We start from the raw sequence: 25,916 nt of genomic DNA on the forward strand, positions 1-25,916 counted from the left end.
CAGCAAGGGGTCACCAACTGACAACTTGCACAGCAGGAGATCTCTTACTAAGAAATCTTATTACTCCTTTGCTTCTTAAATATAAAAAAGGAGAAATTAATAAAAACTCTCCTAATAGTCCTGTGCACCATTACTCCTATTTCTTTTTTTTTCTGTACTTTCTTCTTGAAAAACTCACAGCCCACCATGCTGAACCTGTGAGATCTTTGATTCTTTCCAAGTCATCTTGGCTCTGAAGGTTGATAGGCTGGGCTGAGATTCTTGTCAGGGGTGGGTAGAGGTAGGAGGGGGAAGGCACAGTTACCTCCTCTGCATCTCATTCCACGTCGAAGGTTCTTAACCTGATGTCTCCTAAAGGGTCTGTGGAAACATTTTAGGCATGTTAATGAACTTGGATGGGAAAACATTGCATCTTTATTTTAAAATAATTGTCTTTTTTGGTAATCCTACATATTTTATTTTATGTGTTTTAAAACATTATTCTGAGAAGAGGTATCTAGGCTTCAGCAGACTGCCAAAGGGATCCAGGACAGAAACAATGTTAAGAACCTCTGATCTAGACAAATATACATGAGAATATTAATTTTATTTTGTATAAATTATTCTAATTGGGGAGATTTTGGTCCAGGAAGCAGCCCTGGTTGCATGGTCTCTTAAGTATCACTGTGTCCATTTCTTTGGTGAGGTTCAGTGACAGGTGGAGTTTTTTGCTTCTTCTTCAATCTGTTTTCTTGTCTATTGTGTGTTCCTTCTTTTTCTTTTTTTCCTTCACTTTTTGTACATGATATACCTGAGGAATAGAAGCAAGGCCTGGCAGAATGCTCTTGCCCTTCTCTTGGGATGAAATGGGGCACATATTTGGCTCTGTGCCCAGGCCTTCCTATTGCTGACCTGCAGAAGAGGATCCTTTGGGTCTCTCTCCTTTGGAGACACCAGCAGCGTGGAAATGGCTCCTTGGAATCCTCGCCAGGTATAAAGCATTAGTGAAGGATGGTTCTTTTACAGTAAATTCCTCCCATTTCATCCTAGTCAGACCTTTCTAAGATGCCTTGATTCACCTTTAATTACCTAATTTGATAAGCTTTTATATTAGATCACCTAATGTCATTATCTATTGCATCAGCACACCACAATGTCAAGCCTCCCAGAATTTTATTTTAGCTTCTCCATCCCAGAAAGAGAAGGAGGAGGAGGAGAAAGAGGAGGAGGAGGAGGAAGAGAAGGAGGAGGTCTAGGTGCTGTCTCCTTCTAAAGTCTCCTTACAAGCCACACATTCCTGTGGAAGGTCTGCTTTTACCAGGAAAACTATGCTCCTCAGTAAAGTTGATATTTTAGGATCTGTCACTAGTTGACTTAGGAAATCTCAGCGGTCACTTGTTTAGGAGAGTAGAACTGTGTAATCCTGGAAAAGACTAGTAAAGAGTCAGTTGCCATTTCTTTGCTGGAGGAGGTCCTGGACTGAGGAAAAGGATCATAAATCCATTTTTTTCTAAGAAACATCATAGAATAGATGGATTATTAGACCTGAAGTCAGTCCTTTTTTTTTTAAGTAAAATCCTTACCTTCCATTTTAGAATCACTACTGTGTATTAGTTCTAAGGCAGAGTGGTTCTTCTGGGCTAGGCAATGGAGGTTAAGTGACTTGCCCAGGGTCACACAGCTAGGAAGTGTCTAAGGCTACTTGTTTCAAGGCCTGGCTCTCAATCCACTGAGCCACCCAGCTGCTCCACTGAAGTCAGTTCTTGAATCTCCTTAGGTCTCATCTTTGACACTCAGTAGCCATATAACCATGGGCAAGTCACTTAATATTTATGAGTCTTGGTTTCCACAACTATAAAATGATGAAAATAAAATTTATAGTAACTAACTTAGAATGTTCTATGAAACTCAAAATAATGTGTAGAAAGTGCTGTAAAAATCTCAAAGTGCTATATAAATATCAGTTATTATTATTTACTCAATTATTGCCAGAGTCTCTTGTCCTGTGCATGATCCAGGCCCATTGAACAGAATGACAGATTCAAAAGATGTTGGAAAAGTCATTGCTGTCTCTAACCTTGTAGGTCATGATCAGATAACCTCTTGATATTCTCTGTATCTAAGAGATCAGGCAGCTTGCAGCACAGTCCAAGGCACAAAAGTCCCAGGGATACACACAATATAGAAGCACATACAAAAAACAGAGACACACAGGAAGGGCCACCTGGGGAACCAAATTCCTGAGAGCTGTACAACTCTACCATATTAAAATAGTACTTAGCTCTTTTTCTCTCCCTCCTGTCATCATACTCGGTTCTTAAGTCACAGTAGGGTCTATTCAGGGAAAAATCAACCCACTGATTGGCCCTTTCCTTGTCTTTTTCTACTTCCTATCAGGAGAATGAGCATGAGAGAAGGGTTTGGTTGGTACCCCTTATTGGGGCTGTGGCAGCAGCTGCTGCCTTTTAAGCCCCACTTGCTTGCCTCTGTGATTTTGTTGAGTTACTTCTTGCTTGGGTGGTACAGAATATCAGGCTTGAAGTCAGGAAGACTCATCTTCTTTAGGTCAAATACAACCTCAGACGCTTACTAGCTGTGTGACCCTAGGCAAGACCCATTTGCCTCAAGTTTCCTCATCTGCAAAATGAGCTGGAGACGGAAATGGCAAACTTCTCCAATATTTTTGCCAAGAAAACCCTAAATAGAGCCATGAAGAATCCCAAGTGACTGAATAATAACAGACGCAACAAAAACTTTTTGTTCTCTCAGTCAGCCCAGCCAGAATAGCATTCCCGCTGTTTGTTGTACTTACATTGCCATTTCCCACTTCCATGTCTTTGCTCTGACTGTTTCCAATACATGAAATATACTGCCTTTTCACCTCTGCTCCTAAAAAAACTCTAGTTTTCTTCAAAACAATTTAAGTTCTACCATTTATAAGAGACCTTTCCTGATACCTCCCAGCTGCTAGTGTTTTCTCTCTCCATTCCAAATTATCTTTTCTACTTATTCTTAATTATATATGTATATATTTTTCCCTCCTGGTAGAATTTAAGGACCTTAGGGAAGGGACTACTTCATTTTTGTCTTCACATTCTTAGCTCCTGGCCCATAGTAAATAAATGATTATAAACACTTGCCAAATTGATCAGTTGTTTGCTTGAATGTACCCAAGGATACTGAAAGCATTGATAGATAGAAGGAAAATAAACCTCTCAGTGGATGCAGGAAAGGTTGCAGGTAGTGGCCCCATAGAGACATAGAGGTGATTTTGCTTTATAGAACCCTGGCAGTCCTTTTGCTCCCTTCATAGAAGTGTAGGAGGGGGTTGATCAGGAGATCTGGGTCTTGTGGAGTCCCACTAGTCCACCAGTTCTGATGAACTCACAGGGTTTAAGAAGTAGCTTGTAAATTATAAAATTAAATTTGTAAAAAAAATTAAAATTAAAAAAATCATAGAATGTTGAGATGTAAAAATAGTCCCCTTTTAGATTTCAGAAGAGATATTCCTTATGAAGATCTAGGAAAATCAGCTGAGAATGTCAGGTCTGGCAAAAGACTTTAGAATTCATCTACTCCCGAACTTCCGTTTTATAGGAGAAGTTACTGAGGGTTAGAGAGAAGTGATTTCTCCATGGTCTCACAATGAGTTAATGGCATAGATAATACTGGAATGTAGGAGAAAGAAATAAGAATTCATATAACATCTGCTACACACAAGACACTATGCTAAATGCTTTACACATTTGATCCTTTCAACAATCTTGCATGGTAGGTGCTATAATATTATATTATCCTGTATAATTGGAGACATTGAGGCAAACAGAGGTTGTGATGTATTGAGCATCACATAATTAGTAACTGTTGGAAGCTAGATTTGAACTCGGGTTTTCCTGACTCGAAACCCAGTGCTCTATGCACGGTGCCACCTTGCTAGCTCTAACCTAGGCATTCTGGTTTCCAGTCCCTGCTTTTTCCATTCTATGCCCTGTTCAATGCGGGCTCCATTATGTCCCCACTTTTGATGGCTGCTGGAGGCAGTAGGGCATGGTCAAAGGATGAGGGAGTGCCTTGAGCACTGCCTCCCCCTCTCCATGACTCAAGGGTCACCATGTGGGGGATATGAATGGCTCAATCCATTGGGGAAAGTTAATCTAAACTGGAGGTCTTGAAGCAGATGCTGGATGACTATTTGTTATATACTGTAGAACAGGGGCATCAAATTCAAATAGAATGGGGTCATTAACTCATGTCTAAATATCCCAATGGCTGCATATTGATTTAGAAAACCATCTATTAACATTATATTTTTATTACTTATTTTGTTAAATATTTTCCATATTGTATCTTAATTTGTTTTTGGAGCACTTGAAAGTACAGGGGGCTAAGTGCAGCTTGCTGGCTATGTGTTTGACACCTCTGCAGAAGAAGCTATTTCTCCTTAGCTTTCTATTGGATCAGATTCCCTCTGAGGTCCTTTCCATCTCTGAGATTCAATGTTCTGACCAAACTTTCCCAACACACAAGAAGCCATTTTAAAAGGGAGGGAGTCACCTAAACATTTTAATGTAACATTTATTTTCTCTCTCTCCCACTTTCCCTCCTTTATGAACTTCAGGAGCCTCCACAAAGGAGTCATCATGGATGCTCAAATCCCCCAACTCACCCTGTCCATGTAAAGGACCTGTAGTAACAGCCAGAATCATCTTCTTATAAGTGAGGATTTGGAACATCAAATTGGCTGTCAATTCCCCATTGGTTCCCTCCCAGAATGAAACAGTACCAGTCCCAAGCCTTGACCTGCACACAAGGTCTGGACTCTCTGCTCTGACTTTCCAATCTCCTGTCCTTTTTGACCTAGATAAGAACTGTATAAAACCTCACAAGAATCTATGAGTTTGGGACTCCTGGTTTCAACTAGCACCCCAGAAGACCTGACCTGTGTCAGTTTTCTTTGATTGTTCTTTGTTATTGTATTTACCCTTGTATGGAGTATTCAGGGAGGACTAGCACCTCTGGCAAAGAGGGCTTATTGAACCCTTTTCAGGGCTGCTCTTCCACTTTTTTATTTTCTGTGATATTTTCAAAAATGCTTTTTTGATATTCTTTTAAAAAATATTTATTTATTTGCATCCTCTTAATTAATTTCCAGTTCTTTGCCACCACAAAGAAAACTGCTATTAATATTTTAGAACATAGGATTTTCTTCCCCTTTTTTCTTGATCACCTTAGGAAATAGATCGCATGGTGGTATTACTGGGTCAAACACAGTTTTATAATTCTCTGGGCTTAATTCCAGATTACCCTCCAAAATGGTTGGGCCAGTTCACAGATCCACAAAGAGTGTATTAGTATCCCCATTTTTCCATAACCCCTCCAACATTTATCATTTTGCCTTTTTGTCATTTTAGTCAATCTGATACTCTAATCTAATTTTTTATATTTTTGTCACTCTTCACTAACTCTTCCCTCCCTTCAGCATGGAACCCTTCTTTATAACAAGCACAGTCAGGCAAAATAAATCAACACATTGGCCTCTGGAAAGGGATTCCTTATTTTTGCCCTGTACTTCATCACATCTCTACTAAGGTCTATGTCTGTGTGGAGTATGTTCCATTATTGGTCCTCTGAAGTCATAACTGGGCATCGAATCAGTTGGAATTCTGAAACCTCCCAAGTGTTGTTTTCTTTTACGTTATTATAGATGTTGGCGTATTATTTTCCAGGTTCTGTCTGTTTCACTCTGTATCATTTCAAAAACTCTTCAGAAACATCTTTTTCCCCTAGAAAGGAACCATTGTTCTTGTCAATAGCTAAAGAGAGGTCTCTTGCAATTCTTCCAAGAGCCAGGAACCAGGTATGAAACTTTCCAAATTGCAGGCAGTTTAAACAGGTGTGTTTGTGACATCTCATTTGCTCTCACTGAGTCCTTCAGCAGATTTCAGTTGGATGGGAGGAATTCTCCATTCCTTCCGTTCCCAAAGGCCCCATTCCTTTTCTGCTACGAATTAACTGGCCCCTTGCCAGAGAGGAGCTGAGTGTCCAGGAGTGGAGAGGAGTGTGAATAGGAGTCTGCTTAGAGTTAGTTTAACTTCATAAATTACCCCCAGTACAGTGATTTGGTTTCCTCCGTGGGCCTGGAAAAGTGTGTGTTGAGGGGCCCAGGGAGAAGGGACAAAACCACTTGGAGACCTGAGAGGAAACTCTGCCTCCAGAGGAAGAAACGATAAATAATAATAAATAATCAAGATATGGTTTTATATATTCACATATCTTTTTGTCAAATGATGTTTTCTTTAACGGGGATGGAGAGGGAGTTACCTGGACATTTTAATGTAACAAATAAGCAAATTACTTAATTTTTTAAAAGTTTGGCTTGACAAAAGAAATCCCAAAGGGAGGCATAGCTGGCATTCTTGGCTCAGGGAGAGGACGGGCTCTGCCTTGTCTTGAACTGGGTTGAAAAGAGACTTGCTGGACACTTCTAAGCTCTCCCTGCAGAGTGGCATATGCTGCCCAAATTAAATTTGGGAGTTCAGAGTCAGGGAATGTGTGTGTGTGTGTGTGTGTGTGTGTGTGTGTGTGTGTGTGTGTGCTGTCAATGAGAGTTATCTATATACAAACCCCTTGGCTTGTCTGCTTTCTCTACCATGCTCCCCTCTTAATTCATTTTCAGTCTTTAATGTACTGTTGTTTAGCTCCTCTCCCATTAGGCCCTGTAATGTGCTCCGATTGCCTTCAGCCTGACTGCACTTAATAGCCAGCGTAAATAGAACTTAGTGTAGCATGCACTAACATCTCTATCCATTGTCCGGAGATTAAATACATGCCACAAATGGTTTATGCATCATCAGCCCCGAGCCCCGCTTTCATAGCTCCTAACCAAAGGAGGATATTAAATTAATTTGCAGGTTGCTTTAGCAAAACCTAACAAAAAAAAAAAACACAGCAGAAAAACCTGAGGGTCATTATGCATATGATATCCATCCATCAAAAAGGGATGGAATGGAACCAGTGGGCCCTGTAGTCTGGGGACACAGATGGCCTGCCCGTCCTGCATGCCTCCGGGCATGTGTCTGCTCGGAGCCGAAGCTTCCTGGGGTCACTGAGGGAGGACTGTTCACTGCAGCCTTGGCCCTGAGCAGATAAACACCCGTAGTGCGCTGCGGGCTTCAAGCTTTGATCATAGACCTATCTTTACTATTTTCGTTCTGTCTGGAAAATTAAGTGAGGGACGGAGAATCAGGGGCATCTGAGTGCCAATGGGGTCAGAGAGGCTGGATCTATCCCATGAGCTGAACTGGACTGGGTAAGGAGCTGGCCCTTGGTTGCATCATAAGATCCTTCTCGTTTTACAGATGAAGAAACTGAGGCACAAAGAGGTCAATTGAGGTATCTAAGATCACACAGGCAGCACATGTCAAAAGTGAGTTTGGGCTTGGTCCTCTGACTCCATGGTTGGTACTCTTTCTATTATGCTACATTAGCAAAGTCAAGGCACAGCAGAAGCCAAATGCCAAAGGCTCAGTGCTTTTTTTCCTTTTCATGTTTATCATTCATGGACTTGAGTTTTATTTTTTTTTAAACCCTTAACTTCTATGTATTGGCTCCAAGGCAGAAGAGCAGTAAGGGTAGGCAATGGGGGTCAAGTGACTTGCCCAGGGTCACACAGGGGGGACGTGTCTGAGGCCGGCTTTGAACCTAGAACATCCTGTCTTTAGGCCTGGCTCTCAATCCACTCAGCTACCCAGCTGCCCCATGGACTTGAGTTTTTATCTTCATGCTAGGGAAAACACTCAAAATCCATGGCCCTCGAAGACGAGAGAGGGAAAGATGACAGGGAAGAGATGAGGCAGTCTCTCTCTGCCCCATCCTGGATTCCCCTGTGAGGAGGCTCTCAGAGGCAAAAGGTTTTGTATGGATGAGTCGTTATGCTTATTGTTTGGCTTTTCAGAGAAAGGGAAGGGGAAGGAGAGCCCAGAGAAGGGAAACAGAGATATAAAATGGTGGAGAGACAGAATTCCTCTTTCCTGTTTCCTTCTCTTCCCCTGACTGCTTTGACTCTTGAATTACAGGTGCTGGAAGAACAAGACAAAAGGGAAAAGTAACTTAGAGAGTTTGCCATCTGGTCTCTCCTTCCTTCCCCCTCCCACTGAGACGACAACTGATGAGAACTGCTCCAGAGTAATGGAGCAAAACAGGAAGCTTTTGGCTCTGTCCTTGCCCACCCAGTATTTCCCCGTCTTTCCCTCTTTGTTTAACAGGGAGACCATCCAAAGCCCTGGCTGAGACCAATAGTTGTTGCTCCCCTAAGAGCTTTGCTTTGGGATCTTGTTGTGTTGGGGAGAAGAAAGGAGGTGCTGGTCCTCAGCCCAAGTGGAATCCTACCTAAAATGATTCTTTGGTCATAACTCCATTAAATCAAAGCCATAGCAGTAAATAGGGAAATGCAGAGTTGAGCAGAGAACTGTGGTTATGGGCAAAATGCAGGGCAGTAATGCTTTTGCACAAAAGGGAAGGCGGCATAGACTAAGCAGTGATGGGCAAACTTTTTAAAGAGGGGGCCAAAGGAAAGGAAATGCTTATCTGTCAGTCTGTTTCTAAGGCAACCCTTTCAAAGTTTCATTGTATTGTATCCTACTCATTGGATTTGTCAGATTAGGAATAATGTAGCAGGGCAGGATAGAACATTTCACGGGGCCGCACTGGCCCGAGGGCCATAGTTTGTCCATCACTGGACTAATGGATAGCATAATAGATTTGGAGTCAGAAAGATCTGGGTTCAAATCTCATTTCTAACACTAGCTGTATGACCCTGGACAATTAGTCAAGCATTCATTAAGGTGGTACTAGGAATTCAAATAATGAACTCCTTACTCTCTAAGAGTTTTAATTCTAATTCCAATTTTAATGGAGGAGGCAAGTATATATAGAAAAAATATAAAGAGAATCAATACAAATAAATACAAGGTAGTTTAGGAGGGTGAGTATTAGTAGGGGGAAATCACTGAACATTTAGAGAGTCCATTTTCTCATTTGGCTTTACTAACCATCTCCCTTGATTCTTCTTTGATTTCTGACCTTGGTACCTCTCCTGGATATACATACACACATATACATATGTACACATGTATGTTTATACACCCATAGATGCATCGATATATTTCATATATGTATATTTGTATTTGCATATAGATATATATTTGGGACAGTGGAAAGAAAATTGGACTTTGAAGTCCTGGGAGGGACATTGACCCATAGATTTGGAGATGGAAAGGATCTTAAGGGACACTTAGCTCTTCCACCTTATTTTTCACATGAGGAAATGGAGGCCCAGAAATGTGAAGTAACCAGCTCAGGGTTAGGTAATTTTAAATAGCAGAACTAGGATTTGAACCCAGGGCCTCTGGCTTAAATTAGTGCTCTTTCCACTATAGTTAAATGATTTGCTCATTTTCACACAGCTGGGAAGTAGCAGAGCCATGTTTCCCACTTAAGTCTTCCCAGTCTGCTTTCTCATTTGAATAATAAAGGGTTTGTCTAATTGATTTGCCCATACCATGCAACATGAAATCAGCCAAGCAAGCAAGTGACCAGCAAGTGTCTATTAAGTGCTTGTTATATGTGCCAGGGGCTCTGCTAAAATCTGGGACTAGGAAAAAGAGGCAAAAGCAATCCCTGCTCTCAAAGAGCCTCCATTCTAGTGGAGGAGACACATACCTATTTTAGGCAGTGAATAGTTCTGATTATGTGACTACAGAGAAGACAGCCAGGGGAGGATCCAGGTGGAACCATCTGGGAAGCAGAAGAGTGCTGCAACAATCTGGAATCTATTGAGGAAGCTGCCCTCTCTTGTGTCTCTTTAAGAGATACAGAAAAGGGGGCAGCTGGGTAGCTCAGTGGATTGAAAGCCAGGCCTAGAGATGGGAAGTCCTAGGTTTAAATCTGGCCTCAGACACTTCCTAACTGTGAGACCCTGGGCAAGTCACTTAACCCCCTTTGGCTTGCCCTTACCATTCTTCTTCCTTGGAGCCAATACACAGTAATTGACTCTAAGATGGAAGGTAAGGGTTTTTTAAAAAATGATACAGAAAATCCTGTTCTTTAGGAATGGCTTCCAGGAGGCCATACCCTATCTGTATCTCTGTGCTATGGCTGCTGTGACTACCATCTGATTTGTGGATGGCTGGCAGTCCCCCAACTGGAGGTCTAACCCCAGCAAGAAACTGTTGTTGTAAACTCAGCATCCAGGCTCAGCCTCGGTGCCTGTGTGAGCCGAGCCTCTCCCCATGAGCGTGTTTACATCCCTGGGTGTGGGCCCCGATATTCAAGTGCTGGCCTCTGAGGAGCTACTTGGCAAATAGGTAAGAGGGGCACCGGCCCGATGGAGATGATCCAGGAGGGGGAGAGTTCATTGTCCTGCAGGACTTGGAGATTTTTGTGAATTTTCTGCTGATTTTTCTTATGGAGCCCTGCTGCTTGCTTGCTGTTCCCATACTATGGCTGACTATGACTCTGGATAACCAGAGTGTTAAGCAGTAGAGGGAAGCCTGAATTTTTCATGTCACTGATAGTGTTCAACAAAATTTTTTGCTTCTTATACAGTGTGACAGAAAAAAAAAAGTGCTCAATTTGACAAAGATCTTCTCAGATTTTGGCTCTAATGGTAGAGACGATGGACAAATCGATTCATCTCCCTAGGCCTCAGGTTCCTTATTCATAAAATGAGGAGGAATTGGACTAGGCATCCTCTAAAAACTCTTTGAGCCTGTGACCAGGACTTTGCCAAGGCACTAACATTGGGGAGGGCATGCTTTCTCTAGGTATCAATCCCCGAATCTGCAGTTCTCACACTCTTACTGGCAGTAGTCTGCTCCCTGTTGGGTCTCAATATATGGCAGTTCTTTCTCTGGGTCTATCTTTCCTTGTTATCATGTCTTCCCTTCCCTCTTCCCCACTTTTACCTCTTTTTTTTTTTTTTTAAATCCTTACCTTCCATCTTGGAATCAATACTGTGTACTGGTTCCATGGCAGAAGAGTGGTAAGGGTTCCCAAACTTTTTTGGCCTACTGCCCCACTTACAGAAAAAATATTACTTAGCACCCCTGGAAATTAATTTTTTAAAAATTGTAATAGCAATTAATAGGAAAGATAACTGCATCTGTGGCCATCACCGCCTCCCTGGATCGCTGCAGCACCCACCAGGGGGAGGTAGCGCCCACTTTAGGAATCACTGGGCTAGGCAATGGGGCAGGGGTCAGCAACGTATGGCTCTAGAGCCATATCTGGCTCTTTTGAGGGCCAGATATGGCTCTTTCTGCAGGAGCCATAAAGTCATTTTTTTTTCAGGCACTGTTACAGGAGCACACTGTGAGCACTGTACGGCTCTCACAAAATTACATTTTAAAAAATGTGGCGTTTATGGCTCTCATGGCCAAAAAGGTTGCGGACCCCTGCAATGGGGGTTAATTGACTTGCTCAGAGTCACACATCTAGGAAGTGTCTAAGACTAGATTTGAACCCAGGACCTCCGGTTTCTGGACCTGGCTCTCAATCTACTGAGCCACACAGCTGCCCCCTGTCTCCCCCTCTTTTACCCTGATGGCCTCCCCACATGTCCTTAAGGACTCAGGGAAGACTGACTGTCCTACTTGAGCAGCATATCTTCTGGGGAGGGAAGGACTAGCCCTCTTCTCTCACTTTGACTGTGTCCATGATGGATTGGCTTCTCAGCTCCTGTTCCCCGGTTCAGCCAAGTTTCCCTGCAGGTTCTTTGGGTTCAGAGCTATGGCTCCGAGTATGAGCTTTTGCAGTACTTTCCAGGTCGAAGGCATGGTGTGATGGTGTGAAAAGCATCCTGGAAAACAGAGACAAGCGGCCAACTTCCCACCTCCCCTGCAGCAGCAGAGGGATCAGGAACCCATTAACCATCTTCAGATGAAGAGGAGGCTCTCCATCAAGGAGGGGGCAGGGTCTCCAGGAAGGAAGCGGCTCGGCTCGGAGATTCCCCGACGTCTGCGGGAATCAATGCCGGGCTGGCGGGAGGGGAGGGAGCGTCGGTTGCCCCGGAACAATGGGCGATCACTCTTCATTACAGTGGGCAGAGTGAGTGCTCCTCGCCAGTCCTTTCCCCACATTATCAGATCAATACGGTCTTAATTGCTGACGAAAGGGAGGATTGTACACAATTACAGCACAATGGTTTAACCGCTCGGATGCTTAAACTTAATTTCAGGCAGTTAATTTTTCACTGATGCCCTGACTCCATGGGCGTGGGCTCCATGTGGGTGCTGAACAGGTGCTGTGTGTTCCTGGCCTCTGCTAGAGGTGGTTTATTAATAGCTTTTAACAAGATCGTTGGGGCTAATTGAAAATGGGAGAAATGTTCATATCATATCCGAGTTTCACTTTTTCTAAATTAAAAAAAGATGTTAAAAGCATTTATTGAGCAGTTTCTGGGGAAGAGAATGGGAAAGGTCTCCCCTTTGGCCACTGTAGGTGCTATTTTCCTGCTTTCCCCCCCTCTGCTGGTGGGGTCTCTGTGCATGATTAGCATGATCTAAAGCCCCCATGATGACCCTGCAACAAAGTGATGGGAGGAAACTGTCGACCAGATTCTCCTCCATCTTCTCTTCTGCTCCGGTGTATGTCTGACAGGGACCACGGCAAATAGGGGAGAGTTACAAAGCCAGAGGATATTCTATCTGAGAGGATCAGCTTCTCCAAGCTCTTCTTTTCACAGAATAAGAAACTGAGGACAAGAGAGGGCAATTCATAGTCACCCACTCTGAAGCTGGCCAAGTTCATTTCCAAGTACACCGTGTTTCGGATTATCTTCTTGCTTACTCCCTGGATGACTATTTCTTAACATCAATTCTATCCTCAAGGGACAAAGATTCACACTATTTGGGAGGTTCAAAAGAGTAAACGTGAGCAGGCAGCTTGAGTAGTAGAAAGAGTGATGGAGTAGAAGTCAAAAGACTTGGGTTGAAATCCCTTCATTTGCTACTTTGGACAAGTCACTTAACCCCTCGGCCTCAAATTCTTCATCTGTAAAATGATGGGGTTGGACTAGGGTTAGAGTCCAAGGTTGGAATTAGAAAAACTTGACTTTGAATCCTACCACTAGCTGTATGATTCTGTGGGCAAATCACTCAACTCTCAGCCTTGCTTTCATCATCTGTAAAATGGGAATAGCTCGGGGTTATTATCAGAATTAAATAAGATGATGTATGGAAAACACTTGGCAAACCTAAAACACTCTAGAGATGGGACGTTCTGGTTGATTCTATGCATGTGTTCTAGGATTTCAAAGAGGAGCTTTATCTCAGTTTTAAACAGCCTTGTTGGAGTGGCAGAGCATTCTGGGGGGAAAACGGTCATCTGGAGGATTAAGTTCTGGTGCGTTCTTTAAAAATATGCCACATTTACTGTATAGTCATATCTTGCACAAGCCCAAGTCTACTTCCCCACTGCATGTATTTATACGAATGTGTTTCTCAGTAAAGAATCTGAAATGCATTCAACCTGAGGTGTTAATGACTGATAACAGTTTGAAGTGTGACCATCTGTGACAGATTAGAGAATAGGACCTTGGCTCTCTCTTTGGAGGAGCCTGGGTTCTCTCTTTGCTAACACCATCCGAAAGTAAAACTGGGAGAGATTTTGCCATCAAATATAGACCACATGGAACCGTAGAATCCTAGAATAAGCAGCCAGGGACCAGATAGGTCATCTAGTCTAATTCCTCTCCTAACCCTCTCTACAGACTCCTAAAAGATGGCCAGCTGGTCTCTGTTTAAACATTAACAATGATAAGATGCTGAAAACACCAATACAGCATCCCACACCATTTTTTGGCAGCCTGAGTGATTAGAACCTTCTTTTTAATGTAGCATCTCTCTGGAGTATCTTCCCTTTCAACCTCTCTCTCAAACTCTCACTCTCCCAGAGGGAAAACTGTTCCAAGTTCAAGCTGCTCTGTGGGTTCAGAATCCTAAAACCAGAGTTCATGAGCCCCCACTGATATGCTCATCTTCAGTAGCCATTCAGAAAAGGCATTTACTGAAATGTCATAGTAAGAAAAATAGCCTCAAAATATTTCCTCCTGGAGTGCACTCTTCTATGAATAACATACAGCATAAGTGGAAGAATGGGCACAAATCACAAGTAGGGATTGCCATGGCCCTAGTAACTCTAGAGCCACAAGACTTGGGTATCTTTTCTTTTCCTGTGGTGTCTTCAAGCAGATTCCCCCAAGCACAGTGTCTCTTTTGGGCAGATCACTCTTCCAAACTCCATGAACTTGCTTTTTTTCTACAGCTTAACACAGTGGATAGATTAGCAGTAGGTGTGGAATCAGGAGACCTGGGTTCAAATCTGGTTTTAGGCATGTCTTTGTTGTGTGACACCGGGCAAGTCATTTAACCTTGACTGCCTAGTCCTTGCTATTCTTCTGTCTTAGAAATGATATTAAGAGGGGGCAGCTGGGTGGCTCAGTGGATTGAGAGTCAGGCCCAGAGACGGGAGGTTCAAATCTGGCCTCAGACACTTCCTAGCTGTGTGACCCTGGGCAAGTCACTTAACCCCCATTGCCTATTTAAAAAAAAAAGTGATACTAAGAGAGAGGCTAAAGGTATTAAAAAAAAAGGAAGCAAGTCATCCTAGTATACCAAGGATGACTACATTTTATCTTCTAAAGATCCTCCTATTGTTATTGAACCCAGAACCAGCAAATATTTTTTTTTTTTGGTTTAAGCTACCATGGGCTTAGCTAATCCTTTAACCAACAATTGGATAAAAAGCTTGATTGAAGATCTCTTTCAGATCTTTTAAGTGAATAAAAAAGTGTAAGTACTTAAGAAATGTTAAAAAAAAGCAAAGTAGGGGCAGCTGGGTAGCTCAGTGGATTGAGAGCCAGGCCTAGAGACGGGAGGTCCTAGGTTCAAATCCGGCCTCAGACACTTCCCAGCTGTGTGACCCTGGGCAAGTCACTTGACCCCCATTGCCTACCCTTACCAATCTTCCACCTATAAGTCAGTGCACAGAAGTTGAGGGTTTAAAATTAAAAAAAAAAAAAAAGCAAAGTAAATATGTAATATTTACTTTGAAATAAAGTTTGTCTCCTTGTACCTTCTCCTGCATTGGTCCCATTAGATATAGACACTTAAATATTTCTCAGCTTACTTTAATAAATCTTTATTGTGAATCTACTACATGCAAGGCAAGAGAGAAAAAGGACCTAGGACATTAGCCTGGGCAAAACCGAAACATATTCATTAAGATTCCAGAGCCAAAGAATAGAAAGGGAAGAAGCCAAGATAGTTTATCCACAGTGCAGGGACTTGGGGTAATTCATATCCAAGGACAGAGGGTGGGGGCATAGAATGCGTCATAGTGATTAAGGGTCATCCTTGGAGTCAGTAAGACTTGTATTCAAGTCCTGCCTTTGATACCTCCTAAATATGTGACATAAGAAAGTAATTAGTTTGGCCTCTGGTCAGCTTATTGTAATGAAAGGGTGCCAGATATATAGCCAGGAGATTGGGATTATATTGTCTCTCTGTTCTTTACTAGCTGAACGATCTTGGGAAAGTCATGACCTCTCTGAGCCTTGGTTGAACGCCCAACTATAAAATATGGAAAACAACATTCATACTACCTATCTACATGGACTTATTATAAGAACCTCATAAAATCTTAAAAGGCTAAATAAACTTGAGATATGATAATTATTAGACCTAAGTCTAGCCTATTCTGAGCCCAAGGACCAGAGATGGACAAACTGTAGTATTCTTTCCATTCCATTTAAAATTTTCCTCTCTGTCTCTCTGTCTGTCTCTATCTCTTTCAATTTATTCTTAACCTATACAAGGACCTTGGGGATGAATATTTTTTTGGCATGGAAAGGATATGGAACCATATTAATGAACCATCACAGGAAGTGAATGGTCCTTGTAGCTCTAAGATGAGAAAAGGGCAGATCTGATAGAAAGGGAAAACGAGGATGAGAGAGAAAGATAAAAGTGTTCCCAAAAGGTTCTCGGATTTAGGGATATCCCTGAGTAGAAAACAAATTAAAACTAGCCTTTATCCCCTACCTGGTGATGATCACCCAAACAAGAGAGATACATAAAATGTATAAAAGAAAATGGGAAAGGTGGGTACTCAAGAGTTTTTGAAAATTTGAACAACCTCAGACCTAAAAAAGCAGGAGATGTATATCATTTGGTAGAATGTCCCCTTCTTTCCTCAATCCCCTCAGAACCCCTTGTCCATTGCATTGCCCAGCCCAGGCTCTGACATTTTGCTACTGGAGCTTCTACTCCCTTGGAGCCAGGGAGGATATAGGTGAGGGTCCTGGTTCTGACTCCGACTAGGGTTCTTTTTACAACATCACATAAATCATTCTTCTAGACTTATGACAGAGAATGCTATCCACCTCCAGAGAAAGAACTGTTGGAGTTGGATGCAGATCAAAGTATATTACTTTTCATATTATTTTATGGTTTTATTTTGGTGTTTTGTCTATGATCAATATGGAAATATGTTTTGTGTGATAATACATGTATAAACTAGATTGCTTGCCGTCTTGGGGGGGGGGATAGGAAAGGAGGGAGAGAGACAATTTGGATCTTTCAGATTTGGATAATTTCAGAAAATGTATGTTGAAAATTGTTACTACATGTAATTGGGAAAACAAAATGCCTTTGAAAATTAAAAAAATCATCCTTTTAAAATGAGGCAGTGTGGTACAGAAATAATAAATATATTTTTTTAAATCTCTGAGATTTTACCTCATTCCTAGCAAATGACTAAAGATGGGAATAATCTATGTAGGGTAGCATTGGAAAAAGAAGCACATTAATGTCCTGTTGGTGATGAATTTGTCCAACTATTCTGAAAAGCTTTTTGGAATTATCCTAAGATTGCGACTAAAATGTTCATGCCTCTTTGACCCAGAGATGTCATTGCTAGACATATACTCCAAGAAGGTGAAAGATAGAAAGAAAGCTTCCATATGCCATAAACCAAAAATAGCAGCACTTTTTGTGAATCAAGGAAGGGTTAAGTCACTTGTGGTAAATGAGTGTAAAAGAGTATTACTGTACCATAAGAAAAGACAAATATGAAGAATTTAGAAAAGCATGGGAAGGTTTACATGAACGGATGCAAAATGAAGTAAGAAAATCTTGGAAAACAATATACACAATGCCTAAAACAATATAAATAGAAAGAACAAAAACTCTCAACTAAATGCTGGATAATAATAATGACCAAGCTTGGCCCTAGAGAAGATATGAGGAAAGATTTTTCCCTTCCTTCTTTGGCAGAGGTGGGAAACTATGGGTATGGACATTATGCACACTGTTAGATTCTGTTGATGTAACGATTAGCTTGTCGAATTGCATCTTTCCCTTTTTTCTTATTCTTTATTACTAGGGATGGCTTTCTGGATAGGGTAGATGTAAATGAAGATGATATAAAAACAAAATCAATAAAAGTATGAAAATAAATAAAAATCTATAGTAATAAATATAATAAAATAAATCAATAAAATAAAAAAATATTAAAAAATAAAGCTCTTCTACTTATTAGCCATATAGTCTTAAATAAGCCAATTCTCTTTGACTTCAGCTTCTATATCTGCAAAATGGAAGTAGGTGGACCTCCATCTGTGAAGTGTGGAGTGTAGAGGACAATTGTATCATATGATTTCTAAGGTCAAGACCCTTTAAAGTTAAACAAAAATTCCATATTCACTTGCCTTTATTGTAAGCATTTTTTTCTGAGTTTTCCTCAGTGATGCCCTTTCCTTTACATCTGATGACTAGATGGATATATTCAGTATGAAAAAATATTTACCAATCACCTGCTGTGTTCAAGGAGTCATCCTAAGTGCCAGAAATTCAAAGACTGAATAATATGGTATTTCACATTCACTTTGCTAGTGGTATGAAATAACCTAGACCTAAGTTCAATACAAATAAATGTATTTCCAGAGAACTGTTGGAAAACTGTTGTGTCATTCAAGGGGGAAAGCTAAGAATTCCCATTTCTATAAAGCTTTACAAAACCATGTTCATAATAATTCTCTGAGGTGGGAGCAGATATGTTCTGGGAAATGTTTAACAACCAACTCTCTGTAAAAAAAAAAAAAGTAAGCAGTCTACCAGTTTGAGTTTAATCTGTGTAGTCAATGCTTTCTCCATCACTTTCTTAATATCAGATGATCTTAAGTCCTGATTACAACATTTGACATTTTCCAGGGTACAAATGCTCACATGGAAAATTTAATGACTGACTCTCTTGAGCTGGAAAAAGCTGGTTTTTGCATTGCAGTGGGCAGGGAATTCATGCATTATTGTTATTACCCCCATTTATAGATGAGAAAATATACATAGGGAATTTATAGGATCATAGATATAGAGCTGGCAGAGATCATGGAATTGAATGTCCTTATTTTACAGATGGGGAAACCGAGGCACAGGGAAGTTGATTGGCATTTCTAGGATCACATAGATTGTAAGAGTTAGTATCTACCACACCATTCAGGGCTTATTTCAGCTACCTTATGGTTCATATCTTAAAATCTCTTTCAGTTCTTTGAGGCTATAATTACTTTATAAAAAAAAAAAAAAACCAGCAACAAAACCGTAAAGGGAGAGCAAGATTTAAACCAAAGCACTGGTGAGAAAAGGTTGGAGGCAGCACGGTTGCCTGTTAGGAGGCTGTAGCCTAAGCCATTTGTCAGGGCTCTTTCTTGGTCTCTGCTGAATTTTTCATGATTTACTTAAGTGATTTTAAATTGCTTTTGTGATTCTGTTTCTCACAGCCCCTCTTGGAAAGGACAGTGACCCACTTACATATGGAAAGAATCCTATAGCCAGTGGGGAAATTCCGGAGGCTGGGATGGACTTGCTGGAGCCTGAGGTTTCAGGGTTACTGGTGACACACTGGCTGGATGTGAGCATCCAAACAGGGGCTGCTGGGAGGGAGGAGGAGCAAGGAAGGAAGCAGGACCTTGACAAATGGACCAGGACAGGTGAACTTTAAATCCAGGACTGCAGAATAGCTCTCAAGGAATTCCCTTTTCCTTTGCCATTTTGCTTACATGGGATGAAGACCTTTAACTAGGTCCCTAGTGAACCCCCTCCAGACATCTCCTCCTCTCAGTCCATCAACCCTTGCCCTGAAGCCTAGGCATAAGATGGCACAAGTCAGGAGCTTAAATCTAGGAAATCTGACCTCTGCTGATGATTCAACAATCATTTATTAAGCATCTGCTGTATACTGGGCATTGTGCTAGGCACAAGGACAAAAAGGAAATAGACTATGACTTCAAGGAATTTCCATCTGTGTTTGTTCTTTTGAGGGGAAGGAGATATGATTAAATTAGCACTTTTGGAAAATCACTTTGGCAGCTGAGAGGAGGATGGGTTGGAATGGGCAGGAACTTGAGAGAAAGAGACCAGTTAGGAAGTTATTGCAATAGTCCAAGTGAGAGGTGATGAGGGTCTAGACCAGTGATGGCAAACCTTTTAGAGATAAGAGTACCCAGCCCCATTCCCACCCAACCTCCCAGAAAGAGTGCTGCCGGACCCCCTCCCCCACCAGACCATGTGTCATGTCCCCCACCAAGTGCTGAGTGCCTTGCCCCACTCTTACCCCACACAGGGGAGGGAGGAAACATTCCCATTGGGCTGTTGGATGGAGGGACAGGTGAAGTGAGGAAATGTCCTCAGCGAGTGTAGAGATGTGGAGAGGAGTGGCCCAAGTACTCTGCTCCCCTCCAGCTCTGTCACCTGTGAGTCACCCACCTCACCCCTGTGCGCTCCCATTGGCTGCTGGGCACAGGGGCAGGGAATGTGAAAAAATGTCATCAGGTGCATGGAGAGGGGGAGAGGAGCAGCTCTGCCTGAGTCCCTCTGTCTTTCTAGTAACAAACTGGGGTGGGGTGGGGAGCAGCCACATGCCCTCAGAGAGTGTTCTGTGTGCCACCTTTGGCACCCATACCATAGTTTGGCCATCACTAGTTTAGACTCTGGTAGTGGCTATGTGAGCAGTGAGAAAGGTTTGAGTATAGTCATGACTGCAATATCAGCTGCAAGATTGTGGTCACTTCATAACTTTTTCAATTTTAACAGCTCATATTCCAAAATGTAGAGGCCAGAGGAATTAGCCTTGTGTTGCATGCCACTTTTGGGAGGAAGGGAGAAGACATGACTCCTGCCCATTGTAAGGGACTTAACTTCTGTTGGTTCCAGAGATGCAAGTGCTTTTAAGGAGGAGGAGGAAGAGGAAGAGGACAGAGAGAGAGAGAGAGAGAAGAAAGAGATAGAGAGACAAGGAGAGAGAGAAACAGAGACAGAGAGAGAAGATACAAGACGAGGGAGGAGAGAGACAGACTCACACAAACAGAGAAAGACTGGTGTGGCGGAATAGAGCCTTTGGAGCTGAGATGTCCGCAGGAAGCCAGCCTCATCACGGTCTTGACTTTGATCTTGACCAGGACTTGACACTCTAGAGACTGCTGAGGAAGAACCTTCCCTGGGTAAGATTTTTTCTCTCTCCTGGTTTGAGTTGGGATCTTATCTTGCTTCCAACCGAAGTGTCCATTTACTCTTGGGTAATCCTTAATCTATTTTTTACCTGTTTACTATTTTGCTTGTTTAAATGTGTTTATTTGCTATTTTCAATTGCTGATAGTTCTTTGTGCAACCAGTGTTTGGATGAGTATAAGCAAGGCCTCGAGAGTAATCAGGGAAGCTGCCATCCTTTTAAACTTCTGCACCATCTTATACCAAGCCTAGAAATACCCAAGGGTCTTGGGCAGGTCTATTTTTTAAATTCTTTTTTATTTTATTTTTAATAATTTTTTATTTTTAGAAAAATTTTCCAAGGTTACATAATTCATGTTTTTACTTTACCCTTCACCCCCTCAACCCTGCCCCCACCCACCATAGCTAACTTGCATTTCCACTGGTTTTAACATGTGTGGTCAGTCAAGACTTATTTACATATTATTGATAGTTGCATTGGTGTGGTCTTTTTGGGTCTACATCCCCAAACATGTCCTCATCAATCCAAGTGCTCAAACAGTTGTTTTTCTTCTGTGTTTCCACTCCTGTAGTTCTTCCCCTGAATGTGGGTAGTGTTCTTTTCCATAAATCCCTCAGAATTGTCTTGGGTTATTGCATTGCTGCTAGTACAGACATCCATTACATTCGATTTTACCATAGTGTATCAGTCTCTTCATACAATGTTCTTCTGGTTCTGCTCCTTTCACTCTGCATCAATTCCTGGAGGTCTTTCCAGTTCACATGGAATTCTTCCAGTTTATTATTCCTTTCAGCACAATAGTATCCCATCACCAACAGATACCACAATTTGTTCAGCCATTCCCCAATTGAAGGGTATACCCTTGTTTTCCAGATTTTTGCCACCACAAAGAATGTAGCTATAAATATTTTTATGCAAGTCTGTTTATCTATGATCTCTTTGGGGTACAATCTCAGCAATGTATGGCTGGATCAAAGGGCAGGCATTCTTTTATCGCTCTTTGGGCATAGTTCCAAATTGCCATCCAGAATGGTTGGATCAGTTCACAACTCCACCAGCAGTGCATTAACGTCCCAATTTTGCCACATCCCCTCCAACATTCATTACTCTCCCCTGCTATCATTTTAGCCAATCTGCTAGGTGTGAGGTGGTACCTCAGAGTTGTTTTGATTTGCATTTCTCTAATTATTAGAGATTTAGAACACTTTCTCATGTGCTTATTGATACTTTTGATTTCTTTCTGTGAAAATTGCCTATTCATGTCCCTTGCCCATTTATCAATTGGGGAATGGCTTGATTTTTTTATACAATTGATTTAGCTCCTTGTATATTTGAGTAATTAGACCTCTGTCAGAGTTTTTTGTTATAAAGATTTTTTCCCAATTTGTCGTTTCCCTTCTGATTTTGGTTGCATTATTTTTGTTTGTACAAAAACTTTTAAATTTAATATAATCAAAATTATTTATTTTATATTTTGTAATTTTCTCTAACTCTTGCTTGGTTTTAAAATCTTTCCTTTCCCAGAGATCTGACAAGTATACTATTCTGTGTTCACCTAATTTACTTACAGTTTCCTTCTTTATATTCAAGTCTTTCACCCATTCTGAACTTATCTTAGTGTAGGGTGTAAGATGTTGATCTAAACCTAATTTCTCCCATATTGTTTTCCAATTTTCCCAGCAGTTTTTGTCAAATAGTGGATTTTTGTCCCAAAAGTTGGGCTCTTTGGGTTTATCATACACTGTTTTGCTGACATCACTTACTCCAAGTCTATTGGGCAGATCTAATTCTATCCTGTTGCCCTTCTTGGAGATAGGAGAAATTGCCCTGGATCCTGCTTTTTCCTTCCCCACAACTACACTGTTAATGGTGTAGCCATAACCTCTTCCTACCTGTGAGTTTTCTAGGTAGTGTGCATGTTTCTGATAAATAACCATCAGTGTCTTTATAAAAATGAGCTGTTGGGAGTGGATAAAGTTAGTTTTTTTTGTCTATCCCCCTCAATGATTAGGGAGAGAACAGCACGACTGAAGAAAGCTTAATGTTTCCTCATACCCCCAACAACATGGTTGCATTTTTTCTTATTCTTACTTTCTTACTTACTCTTATTTTTCAACTCCAAACTGTAGATTATTTGATTGTAATTGTTATAATAAATTGGATTATTTGAGTATGAGTAATCTCTATTCCTGAAGGAGCCCTGGTTTTGGAGTAAAAAAAGATAGATATTTAAAATGATCTCTGTTTCTGATTAGCTTTGTGACCTTGGGTAAGTCATTGTACTTCTCTAGATTACCATTTCCTCATCTATAGAATGGAGGAATAAGACTAAATGATACGTAAGCTTGCATTCAGCTTGAAATCCTAGGATTTTTACTATTTTTTCCCTGCAAATTCTTTTTTGGTTCTTATGGCCATTGCCATCTACTTTCTTACAAAGTGACATGAAATGATATACAGGATAGGTAAGCTTTGTGTAAGTTTCGGGAAGGTTGCCCCAAAGTGATCTAGCTGGGCTCCTCTTCTAAGAAACAGGAAAAATGCAAGAAACTGATATGAAATTGGGGAGTTTTTGGACTTTGGGGTTTTTCCAAGCATAATCTCTGACATTTGAGATTATTGTGACTGAGTATATTGAAGAGTGTGCTCTGAGAAGAATGGCTGAACAAATTGTATCTGAATATCATTGACTATTGTAACAGGAAGAATTCAGAGAAACATGGGAAGGCTTATATGAACTAATGCAGAATGATGTAAGTGGAACTAAGAAAACAATCTACCCCATGACTACAATTATGTAAAAGGACTACAATACTGAATAACATTAGGACACTTAAAAGTTCGATGACCAAGAATAGTTTCAGAGGATTGGTAGTAAAGGAGAATTTTCTAAGCCACTCTGCATGAAGTGGTAGACTCTGCGTGCAGAATGAGGTATATACACTGTGAGATATGGTCAATGTGTTGGTTTACTTTAACTATTTTTTCCTTATAATTCTGAACTTAAATACCAAATAAAATACACATCTCCTTGTACATCGTAGAACAGAAAAAGAGAGTTATGCATAAAATTACAAATCTCTGTTACGTGCAGATTACTTTCCTTCAAAAATATACATTGGGGCAGCTAAGTGGTCCAGTGGATAGAAAGCCAGTCCTGGAGATGGAAGGACCTGGGTTCAAATGTGACCCCAAACACTTCCTACCTTTGTGCTCCTGGACAAGTCATTTATCCCTGACTGTTTAACCCTTGCTGCTCTTCTGTCTTAGAATTTATATACTAAGACAGAAGGGAAGGGTTTGAATATATGTATTTAATATATAAAACTGTATAACATAATAATATATTATATACTTAACATATTATCTAGCTACATATGTAATATATATACAAATTCAACTTGTCACCTTCAAAGCTATACTATGATTTTTTTTCCTTTCCTTCTGTTCATTAAGAAATACTTCAGTGGGGGACAGCTGGTTGGCTCAGTGGATTGGGAACCAGGCCTAGAGATGGGAGGTTCTAGGTTCAAATCTGGCCTCAGATACTTCCTAGCTGTGTGACCCTGGGCAAGTCACTTCACCCCCATTGCCTAGCCCTTACTGCTCTTCTGACTTGGAATCAATACAACAGTATTGATTCTAAGATAGAAGATAAGGGTTTAAAAAAATACTTCAGTGGTCTTTTTTATTTCTTTTCTTCTTCTTTCCTTTGTTGACCCTAACCCTAATTACCCTCTCCCTCTGCAAAGTGAAAAAAAAAGACCCTTATAATAAATATCTATAGTCAAACAAAACAAATTTTTACATGGGCCATGTTTGAAAATTAATGTCACATTTTGCATCTTGAATTCCTTGCCTCTCTGTCATAAGATGGTTCATTTTCTGTCCTTGTATTAATCAGAGCTCTTATGACTATTTCTTAGGGGGCAATCTATGAGATATGTGGAATGGGGGACCATAGAGGAGTAAAAACTATGTCCAAAAAGGCACCAATAAAATTATTCTTTTAGAAATATTACCCTAGTACTTCACCATAATATTATTCATTGCAGAGCAGACTTCAATAGGAGATAACTCTATCTGGGACCTTACCCAAGAGGTTAAGTTATTGAGAAACCAAAAGGCCTTCACTAAAAGGTCTTCTCAGATGTGAGATGTGACTCGTGAGGGTTCAGCTTTGGTACCCCTGGGAGCCAGAGGTTTCTTTGTCAGGACCCCATTTCTAGTTGATCGGCCTACTGTAACCTAAGGAATTGGGCTACATATATAATAGTGCCCAATCCTATTTCTTTTGGGCACCCAACCCCAACCCCAATACACAAACAAGGGCCATCTTTCCTAGAAAAAGGGAATATGAGAATTGTGGCCATTCATCTGGATCATTTAGGTCAAAGTTTCTTTTATGCTTGAGCATCTTACTGGGCATTGACCTTAATCCCCGACTTACTTCCATGACATTGGGTTGGAGTGCTCACGTCCACTGGGCCATCTGTGGCTAGAACTCTAGGCATTTGGCACGTATGTTGTCTGTGTGCCTTTCAGGACTCCTGCAGAATCTAGAGCCAAGTTCCACACACACAGATGTTATTTCCATACAGATGTTATATTCCTGCAGATGTAAGGAACATTAATAGCTAGTTTCTCAGTCATGTGCTATAGAAACAAAAATTTATCCCCAAGCGACTTCACCAAGAGTTCATGGAGGGGCCATTGTTGACTTGGAGCCCCCTTTGGTACGCCTCTAATTCTTCTAGGAGGATAAGCCGTTTGCTTGGAAGATACTCCATTTCAGGGGTGCACCCATGTGAGAGGGAGGCACCGGTCTCAGAATAAATTTGATTTTGAAATTTCTACCGTGATTGTGACACCAACGCTCTGATGCAGCTGTGTAATGAGTTCACATCTGTTAGCACCACATGTTGCTTGGTATTACGCAGACGTAAAGTCTCAATTTTTCTAATTAGCAACAACATGAAGTATATCTTAATTTTCTTTTCTCCTCCCTCTAATAAACGTGATATTAACAAGGTTACACGTCTGTATTTGCAGTGTTTTAATTGAATCAGGTCTCAGATTTGATTAGTTGGTATGGCTGTGCTGTCTGGCTGGGCTCAGAGTGAAAGGCCGAGGGTGGGGGAACATTTGCTAGGCTAACTTGGGCCTCATTTTACCATTCTGAATTGTGAGTTGGAATTCAGAGAAAGAGAGAGAGAGAGAGAGAGAGAGAGAGAGAGAGAGAGAGAGAGAGAGAGAGACGGGAAGGGGCGGGGAGAGAGAGAGACACCCAAGCAGAGACAGAGAGAAACAGAGACAGACAGACACACAGACACACAGAGACAGAGACAGAGAGAGAGGGGAACAGAGAGGGAGAG

This window comes from Gracilinanus agilis, chromosome 2 (genome assembly GCF_016433145.1).
Source record: "Gracilinanus agilis isolate LMUSP501 chromosome 2, AgileGrace, whole genome shotgun sequence".
Lineage (NCBI taxonomy): Eukaryota > Metazoa > Chordata > Mammalia > Didelphimorphia > Didelphidae > Gracilinanus > Gracilinanus agilis.